At 36.9% G+C, this 18,050-nt stretch overlaps 1 non-coding gene across 1 annotated transcript; it reads left to right on the forward strand.

Annotated features, from left to right (window-relative positions):
• The first annotated feature begins 10,551 nt into the window (after positions 1-10,551).
• On the forward strand, positions 10,552-10,658 carry LOC128282431 (small nucleolar RNA R71). The gene has a single exon (XR_008272702.1). It is a non-coding gene; the product is annotated as a small nucleolar RNA R71 (small nucleolar RNA).
• The last annotated feature ends 7,392 nt before the right edge of the window (positions 10,659-18,050 follow it).

Genomic DNA, 18,050 nt, shown 5'->3' on the forward strand with positions numbered 1-18,050 from the left:
TAAGTAATCAATAATTCCCACATCTTCAAGCAAAATCTAAGTAATCCAAAAATAATGACTTGCTCGTAAAATAATATGGACACAAATTCAAGCATGCTAAAAACAAAACGTGGTGATATTGCATATGAATCAACGGCTCAATATAAGATGGAAATAGTGCTAAGGCTAAACCAAGCGAATGCTAAAAGGCCAATCAAGTGATAGTGTCATGTGGGCAAATCAAACAAGAATGAAGATCAATGAAAACACAACGACTAAGTAAATCTTTATCATTGGAAATCACTAAACATAGATAAGGGTTAATAAGCATGCAAATTACTAGCAATGGAAAGAATAACAAGTATAAGTCAAGAAATAGAATAAAAGAAGTAAAAGAAATAAAAGTAATGGGGGTGAAATGGAAACAAATGATTGATGAACGATGGTGGTGCTTGACAGATGAGGGGTACGCGCGCGACATGGGTTGGATGACTGCGGCGGTGGTTCTGGTGCATTGGTGGGGGTTTGTAGTGTGGAAAAAGAGAGAAGAAGGAAGGAATGTGTAGGGAAGGGAGGACAAGAGAGAAGATTTTGATGCGTATGGAGGAAAAGGAAGGAAAAAGGGCGAATTTTGGGGTGATGGTCGGAGCTTAGATGGCAACAGTGGCGGAGAGAACGGCGGCTACGATTAGGGTATTGGGGAAGGGGATGATGAATAGTGGGGGTTTATATAGATATTGGGGCACACAGCCGTGTGGCACGTCCGTGTGCTCTTATTTCAGCCTATGTGTTTTGTGGTTTTTAAATTTGGGCCCGTCTAGAATTCGGTCCAAGTCCGTGTTCTTTGGGCGTATTGGTGCACACGACCTTGTCGAACGGCTGTGTCCTGCTTCGTTCGCTTCTCCCACTCCCGTGTATATATGTGCACGCCTGTGTTATTTTGAAAGTTTTGACCACGGGTGGTGGGCATGGGTGTGTCGCACACCCGTGTTATTTTTACAGTTTCGACCATGGGTGGTGGGCATGGTGTGTCGCACGCTCGTATTAATTTGGCAGGATTGCCCACGACCATGTCGTACGGCCGTGGCAACGTATCGAATCCTATGTTTTGGGAAAAATTTTGCTCTGTTTTTAGACGGCTGTATCGTACGGTCATGTGCCTAGCCATGTGGATTTGGAAAACCTGTGTTCAAGGACTCAATTAATGATTTAGATGTTAAAAACTAAAATTTAAATAAATCAACACCGTTAGTGGTCGGGTTGCCTCCTGAGAAGCGCTTATTTAGAGTCTAAGCTTGACTCTACCTTGTGGGTATATTCAGGGAAGTTCGTGGAGCCGTAGCTCCTCTCTATCGTCTTTAAAATTCTCACCGTTAGAAAGTTTGAGACGATGTCCATTTACCTTGAAAGTGCCTTGTGATGGGTGACTTACCTCTACTGTGCCATACAGGAAAATATTCAGTACCTTAAAGGGTGTTACTTCATTTGCATTAGACTTGTGTGCTTCAACTCGAGGGTGTGCTTTAAATTGATTCGTCTTAGTCTTAGGCTCGTCATGGCGCTAATTTGGTTTGTCTTGTATTTTTTATTTTTCCTTAACCTGTATCTGCTATTCATCTAATTCCTCAATCTATAGTTGTCGCTCTTCGTAGATAGTTTGGTCTTTGCGTATGTTAAGACGAGGCCCAGTCGTTTCTTTTAGAAGTGCTTCCTGCAACGAAGGTGGAACCACATGATGAGTCTTAATCATAGAATTTATGCAATTACCTTCATTACTTGGTGTTTTCATCGAGTCGAGAGCTTGAAAGGTAATTGTTTCATCACCTGCATATAATGTGAGTTCACCTGTACCAACATCAATAATAGTCCTAACAGTTGCTATAAAAGGTCTCCCTAGAACTAAAGGCACGTCACTATCCTCATCTATGTCTAAAATAACAAAGTCTACTAGGTATATAAATTTATCGATTTTAAAAAGAACATCTTCAATGATACCCCTAGGAAATCTAATGGTTTTATCAGCCAATTGAATGCTTGATCGCGTGATTCGTAACAAGTAATAAATATTTATAATGAAGATCAAACATAGACTAACTATTATCACGATGAAAAGGCAAGCGCACGTATCGAACAATAGTATAGTAATGGCAAGATTGGGATATCGTACCCAAGGGAACCAAAAGTACTAGTAATGGCTGTCTTTTAATTATCTAGCCTAAAAATAATGAGGTTTTGTTTTAATTAACTAATTAAACTAAGAACGCACAGAGAAAAGAATTGAGGAATTGCTTTTGGGAAAATCAATTGAATGAAGACAATATCTAAGGAAAAATCCACCTAGACTTTACTTATTATTCTGACTCCGAATCGGATGATTTATTCATTGAAATTGTTCCGTAGGGATCCCTAAGTTATGTTATTATCCCTATTCAAGACTAATAACATCAAATCCCTAGATTGAATAACCGAGATTTTTCTCTAATTAACACTCTAGGGTTGCATTAACTCGATCTATGGATCCCCTTATTAGGTTTCACCCTAATCTAGAAAAATCTTGTCACCCTATTTCTAGGCGTGCAATCAACTCCGATTAATTATGACAAAAGTACTCTTAGACAGGGTCTATTCCTCCTCTGAATAAGAGCATGTCTTGAATCAGTATCCTGGGATATCAAAACAAGAATTAGGAACACATAATTAAAAACAAGTTAAATATTTATCATATGATTCAGAAAATAATAACAAGATTCGTCTTAGGTTTCATTCCCCTTAGGTATTTAGGGGATTTAGTTCATAAGTAAAAAAGAAAACATCTCAGAAGAATAAAGAATACAAAACATAGAGAAAACCAGAAACTCCTAAAGGGAAATTGAGGAGAGATCTTCAGTCTTGATGATGAATCCGGGTTCTGAGATGGATCAATCGGCTTCCTTGGGGTAATTCCTTACCTCCCTTTTCCGTCCCCCTTTTTCCTCATCCTCTAGTGTGTATTTATAGGCTTTGGAATGCCTTGGAACCCTCAAAAGTGGCCTTTTTCTGAATTGGACTTAACTTGGGCTCAGCAGGGACACGCCCGTGTGACACGACTGTGTGACGTGATTGCCAGGTCGTGTTTGATCCGTTAAATTGCGCACGTCTGTGTGGGTCAATGCCAAGCCGTGTGAATCGTGAAAGCCTTGGTCGACACCCTCGAAAGACACGAGTGTGTGAGCTGCCCGTGTGGCAAGGTTTAGGCCATGTCATCTTCTCGATTTGGTCTGTTTTGTCCCTTTTTGGCTCTTTTTGACTCTTGGTGCTCTTCTGAATACAAAACATGAAATTAAAGCATTAGGAGCATCGAATTAACCAATTCTAATGAGAAATTATCTATAAATGCATTAAACATGGGGTAAAAATATGTATAATTTACAGTTTATCAAATACCCCCACACTTAAGCATTTGCTTGTCCTCAAGCAAAATCCTTAACTCATAATCAAAATAAATTCTCCTCAACTTATAATTCTTATCGATAATATCTCAAAATAATCCATAGGTAATCATACATTGAGAATCCAACTAAAAGAACATAAAAGTTTCAAACATTCCAAGTTAAGTATTTAATCATGCAAACATAGGTGTCTCTCCGCATCTAAGTAATTACCTTCGATTCAGAATATCATAGAGTTTCACATCCTCACTAAAGATTCACTCAAATCACTCGAGGTGTTTAAGGACAATAAATGAAACACTCAATAGTCAATAATGAAAAGTCATTACCATAGGCTTGCATGAAAATCAAATCTCCACCACTGTGATTTAGGATGATACATCAATCAAAAGGTCTTTAGAAGGTTGTAATGAGGCTTGGTTAGGGGGTGTGGTCACAAGCTGAAAGAAAGGGTTAGAATCGAGATTGACTTGAAAAGTTGTCTGAACTAGAAAAAAGAGTTAATCTTCATTTGCGTACAACAGAGCTTTTCTCAGAATATGAAATTACAGATATGTATACATAGTTTTTTTTTTAATTAAGAACAAGTTAAATAGTATAGACTAAATATCAAGACAAAATATAGCTAGGCAATCTATTCAACTCAAATCTCGACAAAAATAGGGATTAATTTAGGGGATTTCAACAATAATGGGTTAAAGGTTAATATTAAGGGTAATACAAGAATTGGTTTTTTGGGTTCAAAGGGGTTTACTAGGGGTTAATCGTGGAGGTAGACTTTTCATAGCATGAGTGGGTTAATCCTAAGTGCCTTAATCATTTCGATATATCAAATCAAATGGTGTGGTCTCGACATGCATAATCAAGCAAGTTCTAGAATAACAGTTCAATACTGACGCACTCAAAGCAATAATAAAAGTGAGCATGAAAGGATAAATAGATGCTCAAAAGGCTCAAAAATCTCACAAAAAATTATGGCTTTTTGATGTTTAGACTCGTGAATTCTAATTCAAAGTAATACCTAGACTTGGGGAAACAACCTATAATTTTAATTTCTTAAAAATCAACTTATCATACTTGATTCTCTAATGTCTTAAAGTTTAAATAATCAATGCATAAATCCCTATGTTTTAATTCAAGATATATCAATCAAAATCATAAATCAATTAAAATTTATCCTAATATGATATAAGAGTTTTTCATGAGAACAAGGTGATTATTCAGGGATTTTTCTGATAGTGAAATAAATACCCCCCACACTTAAGATGTACATTGTCCTCAATGTACAAAGATAGATGTTAGAGAATAAAAATAAGATAGGGAGGGAAGTGAAACTTCCTAGATGATGAATTCCTCGAACTAGAGTTTTGGAAAGTGATCGGTTTGAGAGTGGAAGAGGATACTCCGGCGGTCGTAGAGGTTCATTAGGCCGTAAGTCCTGCGCCAAAAGAATATTATATCTAGTGGTAGCTATGGCCGAGGTCGAGCAGGACATGGCAATCATGGAGAACCTTCCCTGATGGAGTTGTAGTTCCTATGTGATGATGAGCTTAGGAGCTCTATATAACCGTGATAAAATCAGGAACCTTTTAGGAGATATTAGGAAGAATAAGGACTCGAAAAGAAATAACCAAAATAAAAAAATAAAAATAAAATTCTAAAATCTAACAAAAATAAAAATTAGTTTCGATAAAAATTAAAAACATAAAATAATAAATAAATATTTCTAAACAACTTCATCGCTGGATGGTTCGTGAGGTGGGACTGGCGATGAGATGTGGATGTGCTGACAAATCTGCTGTAGAATAGCATCAATGTTGTCAAATCATTGAAAGCGCTACTGCTCAAGTCAGGTGAGGCGCTCAAAGATGTCAGTATATGAAGCCGCCGAATGAACTGGACCAGAGGGTGGCCGTGATAGGGATTAGGAAGTGGAGAAAGGTAGATTTCGGCTAGGGTTTTGGAAAGGGGAAGAAGATGAACAGTGGTTTACTTATATAGGGGAGGTTCACACAGCTTAGGGTTGCGCCTGTGTACTTTGAGGGTGAGCCTGTGTTTTTCGAATTTTGCGAGTTAGGTCATGCCCGGCTACTATCCCACGCCCATGTGTCTTGGGCGTGTGTCGAACACGGCAATGTCATATGGCTGTGCCTAGCTTTGTTTGCTTCTCCCATGCCCGTGTGTTATTGTAGCACGCTCGTGTATTGTTGTACATGGCTGAATGGTACGAGCGTGTCTCATGCCCGTGTCGAAAAACAGAATCGAGCCTTGTTCCTGGCACGCTCGTGGTCACTTATGAAGTTCATCCACGGCCATGTCGCACGGCCGTGGGGATGTATTGCATCCCGTGTTTTGGGGAAATCATGTACCCTGTTTTCACACGGCCGTATCCCACGACCGTGTTTCCCTCTGTGTTGGGCGCACAGCCTTAAGCACAATGGTGTTACTGGCCATGTGGTGTTGGGACCCTATGCTTCAAATACTCTGTTAGTGGCCTAAATGTTTAAAACTTGAATTTAAAATAATTTAAAATCGTTAGTACTCGGGTTGCCTCCCGAGAAGCGCTTGTTTATAGTCTAAGCTCGACTGTTACCTTGTTAGTATACTCAGGCTGGTTTGTGGAGTCGTACTCCTCTCCATCGACTTTAAAATCCTCACCCATTATAAAGTTTGAGACGGTGTCCGTTTACTTTGAAAGTACCATACGATGGGTGACTTACCTCTATCGTGCCATATGGATGAACAGATTGAATTACGAAGGGTCCTGACCATCGTGATTTTAGTTTCCTGGGAAACAATTTAAGTCTTGAGTTGTATAGTAAGACGAGATCTCCAACTTCAAATTGTTTCCGTTGCTTTAAACGAACGTCATGGCGCCACTTTGTTGCTTCCTTGTATAGGCTTGAATTTTCGTATGCATTGGCTCACCATTCATGTAGCTCATTCAGCTACATCAACCTGTTTTTTCCTGCAAGTTCAGGATCAAGGTTTAGAAATTTAATAGCCCAAAAAGCTTTATGCTCTAGTTCGAATGGGAGATGAAAACTTTTGCCATAAACAAGTCTGTAAGGTGATGTCCCTATAGGAGTCTTAAAAGCGGTTCTGTAAGCCCATAAGGCATCGTCTATTTTTGTTGCCCAGTCTTTTCTGTTTGATTCTACTATTTTTTCAAGGATCCATTTGAGTTTTCGGTTTGCTACTTCAACTTGTCCATTAGTTTGAGGATGGTATGGGGTGGCTGTTCTATAATGAACTCCGTATTTTTTAAGGGTTTTGTCAAATTGGGTATTACAAAAATGAGTGCCCCTGTCACTGATAATTGCTCTAAGTGTTCTGAATCTCGAAAAGAGTTTTTTAAGAAAACGTACTACCACTCTAGCATCATTAGTAGGTAAAGCTTGGGCTTTTACCCATTTGGACATGTAGTCAACTGCTACTAAGATGTATTTATTTCCGAATGAACTAGGGAATGGGCCCATGAAATCGATACCCCACACATCAAATATTTCACAAGAAAGTATATAGTTTTGAGGCATTTCATCACATTTAGATATGTTACTTGTCCGTTGGCATTTGTCACATAAAGTAACATACCTGATAGTGTCTTTGAATAATGAAGGCCACTAAAAACCTAATTCAAGTATTTTGTGTGCGGTCTTAGTTCCACTATAGTGTCTTCCGGTTGGCCCTGAGTGCAGTGTTCCAATATTTTTGATATTTCTGATCCTGTAACGTATCTTCTGATGACTTGATCTGCATATCTGCGAAACAGAAATGGATCGTCCCAAAAGTAGTTTTTCACATCATTAAAGAATCGCTTCTTTTGCTGGTGTGTTAACCCTTTTGGGATAATGTTAGCAGCTAAAAAATTCGAGATGTCTGTAAACCAAGGTACCTCAGAGTTAGATATAGCAAAAAATTGTTCTTCAGGGAACGAATCATTTATTTCCATGTCATCTAGTTCTCTCGTATTGGATTTCTCGAGCCTGGACAAATGATCAGCCGTGAGATTTTCAGCTCTTTTCTTATCCTGAATTTCCAAGTCAAATTCTTGCAAAAGGAGAATGCATCGAATTAGTCGAGGTTTTGCATCGGTTTTAGTTAAAAGATAGCGAAGGGCAGAATGGTCAGTGTAAACAACAACTTTAGACAATATGAGATATGATCGAAATTTATCAAAAGCAAAAACCACAGCTAGCAAATCTTTTTCCATAATAGTATAGTTTTCTTGTGCAACCGTTAAGGTTTTGCTGGCATAATAGATAGGTTGAAAATGCTTGTCTCTTCGCTGTCTCAATACTGCACCTACTGCAAAATCACTCGCATCACACATTAGTTCAAATGGCAAGTTCCATCAGGTGCAATTATGATTGGAGCATTAATTAATTTATCCTTTAATGTATTAAATGTTTCTAAACATTCCTGATTGAAGTTAAAATGTATATCTTTTTCTAGCAATTTAGTTAAAGGCTTAGCTATTTTTGAAAAATCCTTAATGAATCTTCACTAAAAACCAGCATGTCCTAAAAAACTTCTAATAGCCTTAACTGAACTAGGGTGTGGTAATTTTTCGATTGTTTCTATTTTAGATTTATCCACCTCAATCCCTTTACTAGAAATTTTATGCCCTAGTACAATACCTTTTTGAACCATGAAGTGACATTTCTCCCAGTTGAGCACAAGGTTTGTTTCCTCACATCTTATTAAAACTCGTTTTAAATTTTTAAGGCAGAGATGGAAAGAGTTACCGAATACCAAAAAATCATCCATGAAGACTTCCATGATATCTTCTACGAGTTCGTCGAATATGGCTATCATATAATGCTGAAAAGTAGCAAGGGCATTACATAATCCAAAAGGCATTCTACGATAAGTGAATGTACCATATGGGCATGTGAATATCGTCTTTTCTTGATCTTCAGGAGCTATTGGGATTTGGAAGTAACCAGAGAGTCCGTCTAGGAAGCAGTAATACATGTGCCCGGATAATCTTTCTAACATTTGGTCAATGAATGGCAAGGGGAAGTGATCTTTTCTTGTGGCGTCATTCAGTTTCTGTAGTCTATGGAAACTCTCCATCCTGTAACCGTTCTTGTTGGGATTAATTCATTCTTCTCGTTGGTCACAACCGTCATGCCTCCTTTCTTGGTGACAACCTACACTGGACTTACCCAAGAACTGTCAGAAATAGGATAAATAATTTCGGCATCTAGAAGTTTAATTACCTCGGCTTTTACAACTTCTTTCATGTTGGGGTTTGGACGTCTTTGAGCTTGCACACATGGTTTGTATTCATCTTCTATTAAAATTTTGTGGGTGCAAAAAGAAGGACTGATTCCTTTAATGTCAGAAATTTTCCATGCTATGGCTTTCTTATGTTCTTTTAATATTTGGATTAATTCCTCTTTCTCATTGGGTTGCAAATTAGAAGCAATAATAATTGGTAATGTAGAATTATTTCCAAGGAATGCATATTCTAAATGGTTTGGTAATTGTTGAAGTTCCAGTTTGGGAGGCTCCTCAATAGAGGGTTTTTGCTTAAGTTCATCGTTTATCTTAATACCCTCATATTTTACTTGTCTTGACGGATGGTCATTAGGTTCCTCACCTATCTCCTCGTCTTGAGCTGGATACGGTTCTGTTATCTCCTCTTGTACAATTTCCTGAAAAGAGTTTTGAGTAATATGATCAATAGAGTCAATGAAATAACATGAATCATCATGTTCCTTAGAGAATCTCATAGCATCATAAATTTTAAAGATCATTTCCTCGTCACCTACTCTAAGTACCAATTTACCGTCACCCACGTCAATTACGGCTCTAGCAGTGGCTCGGAATGGGCGCCCTAAAATTAAGGGTATTTCCACATCTTCATCCATGTCAAGCAAAACAAAATCAATAGGGAATATAAATTTATCTACTTTTATGAGTACGTCTACTATAATACCCATGGGATATTTAACAGATCTATCAGCTAATTGAATACTCATCCTAGTGGGTTTAGGTTCCCCAAGACCAAGTTGTTTGAACATTTTATAGGGCATTAAATTAATACTAGCGCCTAAATCAGCTAGTGCTTTTTCAATATTCGGATTACCAATTAAGCAAGGGATAGTAAAACTTCCTGGATCTTTTAGTTTGGTTGGTAACTTATTTTGGAGTATGGCGGAGCATTCCTTGTTGAGTTCTACTGTAGATAAGTCCTCGAACTTCCTTTTATTTGTTAAAAGCTCCTTCAAAAATTTTGTGTATGTAGGCATCTGCGAGATAACTTCAACAAAAGGTAAGTTAATATGTAATTTATTAAAAGGTTCAAGAAACTTACCGAATTGTGCATCAATGTGATTTTTTTTTTAATTTTGCTGGATATGGAACCGGTGGTGTATATTCCTCCGGCACTGGTTTGTCATTATTTTTGGGTTTTTCTTCCCTCCTTTTGCTTTCCACGGCTTCTTGTGCTAACTTCTTTTCAGATTCTGCTAACACTTTCCCACTCCTTAGTGTAACCGCTTTGACATGCTCTCTTGATTTGGTATTACTAAATAAATTTCCTGGTGGTCTTTCCGAGATTAGTTTGGAAAGCTGGCTTATCTGAGTTTTGAGTCCTTGAATCGATGCTTGTTGATTTTTAAGTGTTACGGGTTTCTGACACTGATATGAATTTTGAGAGCATCTCCTCAAGGTTCGGTTTCTTCTCTTATTGATAAGGTGGCTGTTGAAAACCTTGAGGATTCTATAGCTTTTGATTCCCTTGACCACACTAGGAGAAATTTGGGTGGTTCTTCCAACCTGCATTATAAGTATTACTGTATGGGTTATTTTGAGATCGAAGGTTATTGTTACCCATATAGTTGATTTGTTCTTCTTTAGTTGTAGGATTGAAGGATTGGTATTCTGTATGCACACCTCCGCCACTTGAGTCACACCTCATTACTAGATGTACCTGCGTATAAACGCCAGCTGTTTTCGTTGGCTTTGTCCTCATAACTTCCATTGATACTTATTCAGTGACATCTCCTCTATAAATTCATAGGCATCTTCCGATGTTTTATTGTTGATGGTTCCGCCAGTAGCTGCGTCAACCATTTCCCGAGTCGAGGCTTTTAGACCATTGTGGAATGTTTGAACTTGAAGCCAAAGCGGTAACCCATGGTGAGGGCACCTTCTCAGTAAGTTCTTGTATCTCTCCCATGCATCGTAAAGTGTTTCTAAATCCATCTGCACAAAAGAAGAGATATCATTACATAATTTAGCCGTTTCAGCTGGTGGAAAATATTTTAGTAAAAATTTCTCGGTCATTTGTTCCCAAGTAGTGATAGACCCTCGTGGTAATGAGTTCAACCACTGTTTAGCTTTGTTTCTCAGTGAAAAGGGAAAAAACCGAAGACGTATGACATCATAAAAAACGCCATTGATTTTAAATGTATCGTAAAATTCCAGAAAGTTCGCTAAGTGAACGTTGGGATCTTCATCTTGCAAAAATCAAACTGAACAAACTGCTGTATCATCTGAATAGTGTTAGGTTTTAATTCAAAAGTATTTGCAGCTACAGCAGGTCTAACTATGCTAGATTTAATTCCTGTTAAAGAAGGTTTAGCATAATCATACATAGTACGTGGAGAAGGATTTTGATTAGCCGTAATTGCGGGAGGTAGCTGATTGCCTTGGTTTTTAGCCATCTCGTCGGTTGGTGGTCGAGTATCGTATTCTCGCTCGTTCTCCGTGTATCATAAGCTGCGTCTTATTTCTCTTTGATTTTTGCGAATTGTACAATCGATTTCTTCGTCAAAAAGTAATGTCTCGACAGGTTTCTTCTAGTCATAAACTATAAAAACCTTCCAAGAGAGAAAAAGTAAATTAATAAATAATAAAATAAAATAAAATTGCAAGAAAAATAAATGGCTAAAGTAATAAAATTTTAGTGTTCCTAATATTTCAGTTCCCCGGCAACGGCGCCAAAAACTTGATCGCGTGATTCGTAATAAGTAATAAATATTTATAATGAAGATCAAACCTAGACTAACTATTATCACGACGAAAAGGCAAGCGCACCTATCGAACAATAGTATAGTAATGGCAAGACTGGGATATCGTACCCAAGGGAACCAAAAGTACTAGTAATAGCTATCTTTTTATTATCTAGCCTAAAAATAATAGGGTTTTGTTTTAATTAACTAATTAAACTAAGAACGCACAGAGAAAAGAATTGGGGAATTGCTTTTGGGAAAATCGATTGAATGAGGACAATACCTAAGGAAAAATCCACCTAGACTTTACTTGTTATTCTGGCTCCGAATCGGACGATTTACTCATTGAACTTGTTCCGTAGAGATTCCTAAGTTATGTTATTATTCCTATTCAAGACTAATAACGTCTAATCCCTAGATTGAATAACCGAGACTTTTCTCTAATTAACACTCTAGGGTTGCATTAACTCGATCTATAGATCCCCTTATTAGGTTTCACCCTAATCCGGCAAAATCTTGTCACCCTATTTCTAGGCGTGCAATCAACTCCGCTTAATTATGACAAAAGTACTCTTAGACAGGGTCTATTCCTCCTCTGAATAAGAGCATGTCTTGAATCAATATCCTGGGATATCAAAACAAGAATTAGGAACACATAATTAAGAACAAGTTAAATATTTATAACATGATTCAAAAAATAATAACAAGAATCGTCTTTGGTTTCATTCCCCTTAGGTATTTAAGGGATTTAGTTCATAAGTAAATAAGAAAACATCTCAGAAGAATAAAGAATACAAAACATAAAGAAAACCCAAAACTCCTGAAAGGAAATTGAGAAGAGATCTTCAGTCTTGATGATGAATCCGACTTCTGAGATAGATCAATCGGCTTTCTTGCGGTAATTCCTTACGTCCCTTCTCCGTCCCCTTTTTTCCTCCTCCTCTAGTGTGTATTTATAGGCTTTGGAATGCCTAGAAACCCTCAAAAGTGGCCTTTTTCGAATTGGACTTAACTTAGGCTTGGCAAGGACACGCCCGTGTGACGTGATTGCCAGGCCGTGTTCGATCCGTTTAATTGCACATGACCGTGTGGGTCAATGGCCAGGCCGTGTGAATCGTGAAAGCCTTGGTCGACACCCTTGAAAGACACGAGCATGTGAGCTGCCCGTGTGGCACGTTTTAGGCTATGTCATCTTCTCGATTTGGTCCATTTTGTTCTTTTTTTGGCTCTTTTTGACTCTTGATTCTCTCCTGAGTACAAAACATGAAATTAAAGCATTAGGAGCATCGAATTCACCAATTCTAATGAGAAATCATCTATAAAATGCATTAAACATGGGGTAAAAATATGTATAATTTACGGTTTATCAATGCTCATCCTAGTTTGTTTAGGTTTCCCAAGACCTAGCTGTTTAAACATTTTATAAGCCATAACATTTATACTTGCCCCTAAATCAGCTAAAGCATTGTTCACAGTTAAACTACCAATTAAACAAGGAATCGTAAAACTCCCTGGATCTTTCAACTTATTGGGTAGCTTATTCTGCAGAATGGCTGAGCAAATTGCGTTCAACTCTACATGCGACACCTCATCCAACTTTCGTTTATTTGCTAAAAGCTCCTTTAAAAATTTAACTGCGTTTGGCATTTGCGAAAGGCCTTCAATAAACGGTAAGTTAATATGTAATTTTTTTAATAATTTAAGGAATTTACCAAATTGTTCGTCCGTGTGGTCTTTCCTTGTCGCACTGGGGTATGGCACATGAGGTTTATATTCTCTACTTATCGGTTATTTTCGCATTGTGGTCCACCTCACCTTTACCTTTACTTATCACAATTCCTTGCCTCGGTTCTAGTTCATGTTCAACTAACCCTTCCTCATGTCGAACGGTAATCGCATTAAGTTGTTCCCTTACGTTAGATTCAGTATTACTCGGAAAGCTACCTTGTGGTCGTTCAAAAATCAATTTCGCAAGCTGACCTATATGAGTTTTGAGCCCTTGGATCGATGCTTGTTGATTCTTTAGTGCTGTTTCGGTATTCTAAAAAAGAGTTTCTAACACTGAGATGAATTTCGTTAGCATCTCCTCAAGGTTCGGCTTCTTTTCTTACTGGTAAGGTGGTTGTTGAAAACCTGGGGGATGTTGTGGCCTTTGATTTCCTTGGCCACCCCACAAGAACTTGGGATGGTTCCTCCAACCTGCATTATAAGTGTTACTGTATGTGTTATTTTGAGGTCTAGAATTATTATTACCCATATATTGAACTTGTTCCTCCTCGGTGCTAGGGTTGAAGGATTGATATTCTGTCTGTACTCCTTCTCCATTTGAATCGCACCTCATCACTGGATGTACCTAAGTAGAACCATACAAACCGTCAATCTTTTTATTTAAAAGTTCTACCTGGTTAGATAGCATAGTAACCGTGTCTAGGTTGAAAACACCGATTGTTTCTATAGGCTTTGTTCTAATGACTTTCCACTGATAGTTATTCAGTGACATCTCTTCAATAAATTCATAAGCCTCTTTAGGTGTTTTGTTGTTTAAAGTTCCACTGGCGACTGGGTCTATAAGTTGCCTTGATGTGCGTGATAAGTTTTTTTATTTATGATTGATTGTACTTGAAAAGTAACTATTATCACGATAAAGGCAAGCGCACCTATCGAACAGTAGTATAGCTTATAGTAGGACCGGAATGTTGAACCCACAAGAATTAAAAGTACTAGTATTAACCTTCTTTTTATTATCTAGCCTAAAAATAAGGGGATTTGCTTTATCTAAACTAATTAACTAAACTAAGATTGCACAAGAAGTAAATTGGGGAAATACTTTTGGGAAAATTGATTGATTTAGACAATACCCAAGGAAGAATCCACCTAGACTTCAGTTGTTATTTGACTCTAGACTAGACGATTTATTCACTTGACTAGATCCTTAGAAATCTCTAATTTATATTATTATCTCTTTTGAGACTAACAACATCTAACCCTAGGTTGATTAATTGAAATCTCTTTCTAATTAAAACCCCTAGTGTTGCATTAACTTGATCTATGGATTCCTTTATTAGGTTTCACCCTAATCCGACAGATTTATGTCGCCCTATGTCTAGGGGTGCAATCAACTCCGGTTAATTATGCTAAATCTACTATTAGAGAGGGACTTTTTCTCCTCTAAATAAGCACATCAATACTTGAATCAATATCCTGGAATATTAAAGCAAGAATTAAGAACACATAATTAAGAACAAATCAAGTACTTATCATATAATTCAGAAAATAGTAACAAGATCCATCTTAGGTTTCATCCCTCTTAGGTATTTAGGGATTTTAGTTCATATGTGTAAAAAAAACATCTCAGAAGAATAATAATAACAGAACATAAAGAAACCCAAAAACCCCTAAAGGGAGATCTTCAGTCTTGAAGGAGAATCCAGCTTCTGAGATCGATCAATTGGCTTTCTTCGAGTAATTCCTTGCCTCCCACTCCGTGTGTTTACCTTTAGGTGCCTCCTCCCTTTAGGTATTCTTCTAGGGTGTTTATATAGACTTTAGAATGCTTCAAAACCTTAAAAATTAGACTTTTTTGAATAGAACTAGACTTGCGCCCGACAGGGACACGCCCGTGTTACATGCCCGTGTGGGGTAGCTTAGGCCGTGTTAAAGTCGGCTAAATAGACACGGGCGTGTGGTCTACCCATGTGAGGAAGTCTAGGCCGTGTTGATTTCCCACGTTGACCCATTTTCTCCATTTTTGGCCCGTTTCTCGCTCTTTTTACTCTCCTATGCTCACCTAAGTATAGAACATGAAATTAAAGGATTAGGAGCATCAAATTATGGCAGTTACCCTGGAAACTAACGAGAGTTTACCAACTAAATATCACTATAGTACCTACCGCAAAACCAAAGCAATGGATCAAATATTGGAAAGATTAGAACAAATGCAAAGAGATACGAAATATCAATTACAAGCACATATGCAAGAGCAATTAGCCAGAATCCAACAAGGCATAAGGGAACAAATGCAAGAATCCCAAAATAGTATGATACGCCAGTTGGTGCAATTGCTTGCTAGAGAACGAGAAAAAGGGAAGAGCGTTGTTGTTAACTCAAGGAACGATAATGAAAACCCTACCTATCCTCCAGGTTTTACCCTGATAAATGTTCAAGCCCAACTAGACGTGCATCCACAAGGGGCACCTATTACTATTAGACCCTAAAATATCAGACCGGTACCTCAGTACCAATGAACTACCTGACAGGCTCAGGTTCCAATCCGAGGGACAATCCAACCAATCCTATAGTTCCAGATCTAGATGAAATGGCAGAAATAGAAAAAGCAAGGGTGGAACTACCAAAATAACTCGAAGATCGATACAGGTGGTTAGAAGAAAAACTCAAAGTAATCGAAAATACTGATTACCATTACGGGGTTGATGCCAAAGATATGAGTTTGGTCCTAGATCTAGTACTCCCGCCAAAATTCAAGACTCCAGAATTTGAAAAGTATAATAGGACTAGTTGTCCTGAAGCTCACATCACGATGTTCTACCGAAGAACAATTCATCCAAAAATGTGCTAAGCATGGGATAAAATATGTATAAATTATGACTTATCACCTTCAATCAATTTTCTTAAGCAAGGAAAGTAACATTTGTTGGAAAAATTTCAATTTAATAAACGATTTTCTGACACAATGAGAAATTAAAATTTTGAAAACGGAACAGGTTTGTGATATTTATCTCTATAAACTTTTTCTTGAAAAGTACTTGGGCTTTGTGCGAGATGGATCTTAGATGTTCCTGACTTTCAACCGAATGACCTTCTCCACTATTCTCGTACCATAAATCGCTTTGAGTGTGGGCTTGAACAATCACACAAAGAACACAGAACTAGAAAATAATTTTCTTACTTTCAGTAAGAAAGAATTTATACAGAGAAAAAAATTATCACTATTTTCGGGCAGAATAGCAGCGCTATCTATTTATAGGGAGAGATAGAAGAATCATGGTTGAATTAGTAGAATACAAATAATACTTACATGATAGAATAACTAATCTCCTAGTTTAACTAGGAGAGGGGGCGCCACACCCTAGTGAAATCTTCTAGGGTTACTGCCCCTCATAAATATTATAAGGGGTTTTGGGTCCCTCCTGCATTTGGCTAAATTATATGTGCTTCCTAGACTTTTAACCCAACACTTTATAATTTAATCCAACCCGATACATGTTTCTCTATTTCCCAAAAAATATTAATTATTAAATTAATTTTCCAATTAATTAATTTTCTAAATCCAATTCTAATTTCGTTAAATTCATGACAACTTTATCATAAAAGATTTTATGAGAAAATATATTTCATTTCCATATTCAACGGATTCACAATGATCAATTAATTTAATTCAATTTTGAACTTCAATTATTTAATTAAATAATAATTCAAAAACTTAAATTAATTCTTAGGTCATTTCTATACTTAGAGAGAATCCACATTCTTTTCTAAGTGTAGCAAATTTCTCAAATTCTATCATTTCCATCCATTTCTGTATATTTGATTCTTTATGCAATTCATTTTTGGCTTCAAAGAGCTAGCAGAGAGACTGATTGGACGTATATAATTACAAATAAAATGATTTATAATTAAGTTCCAACTATTTTCCTATTAATTATAAACACATTTAGTTACGAAGTCATTTTATTATAATATCGTGACTGAGCTACATGCCATTACAAAAGCTACTCAATTAATGCTTGTTCAATGACCTTATCATAAGTGTCTTACCCTCATAAGATATCCTTAATCTCTTTGGGATAAATTTGTTCTCTCCATATGATTCTATTTTATCCCATGGTAACCATTACATATTCTTTCATTAAAATTCAATTACTACTAAATAGAAATTAAGTCATTTATCACAAAGACAAATGACCAGTGACTACATTTACTTTTCATCTATCTTGTTGTTATTGAGAGGATATCATTTACCCATTTCTTGGACTATGAATTCCACTATTGTGAATGATGCTACATACTAAAAAAGTCTTATACCTGACGCACCATGTTTCAGTTCCTTTTCTATTTGAGCTTAGGCTTTTACTTACATCAAAGTTTACGAATCACACATACATAGTCCATCATCCACTTAAGATTGAGGTATGTCACACTATGATGTCACAAGTGAATAAATCCATAGGATCTATTCTATTTGGGTCCTATTTGATGTATTGTCAGTCCAGTCAATCACATCTATGTCTCTATCTTTTAATAGTCTTCCACTCCGATGCTCAAGACAAAGAATCTCCCTAATTGGACTGATAGAGTGGATATTAGTCTTTCAATTTGTTTGCTCATTTTCAATTAGACTAAGGACATGTCTAGGTTCATCTACTAATACAAGTTGTATTTTCATATTACGATCTGACCATGTAATACTACTTAGTATTAGTTAAACATTAGATAAACAGTGAGCTAATATTTGCTTCTATTTTTCTTTACATGCAAAAATCATTGATGTAATTAATGGATTTTTATTGAACCAATTTGTTTAATGGATTTTTATTAAAACAATTTGTTTAATATTACACTTAGGGCGCCAAATCCAACAACACTAGCTTAAACAATATCAACCTAAACTTATTTTCTCTATTTTTTGACAAAAATCTGAAGCAACTTTTAGTAATTG

This window comes from Gossypium arboreum, chromosome 1, assembly GCF_025698485.1.
Source record: "Gossypium arboreum isolate Shixiya-1 chromosome 1, ASM2569848v2, whole genome shotgun sequence".
Lineage (NCBI taxonomy): Eukaryota > Viridiplantae > Streptophyta > Magnoliopsida > Malvales > Malvaceae > Gossypium > Gossypium arboreum.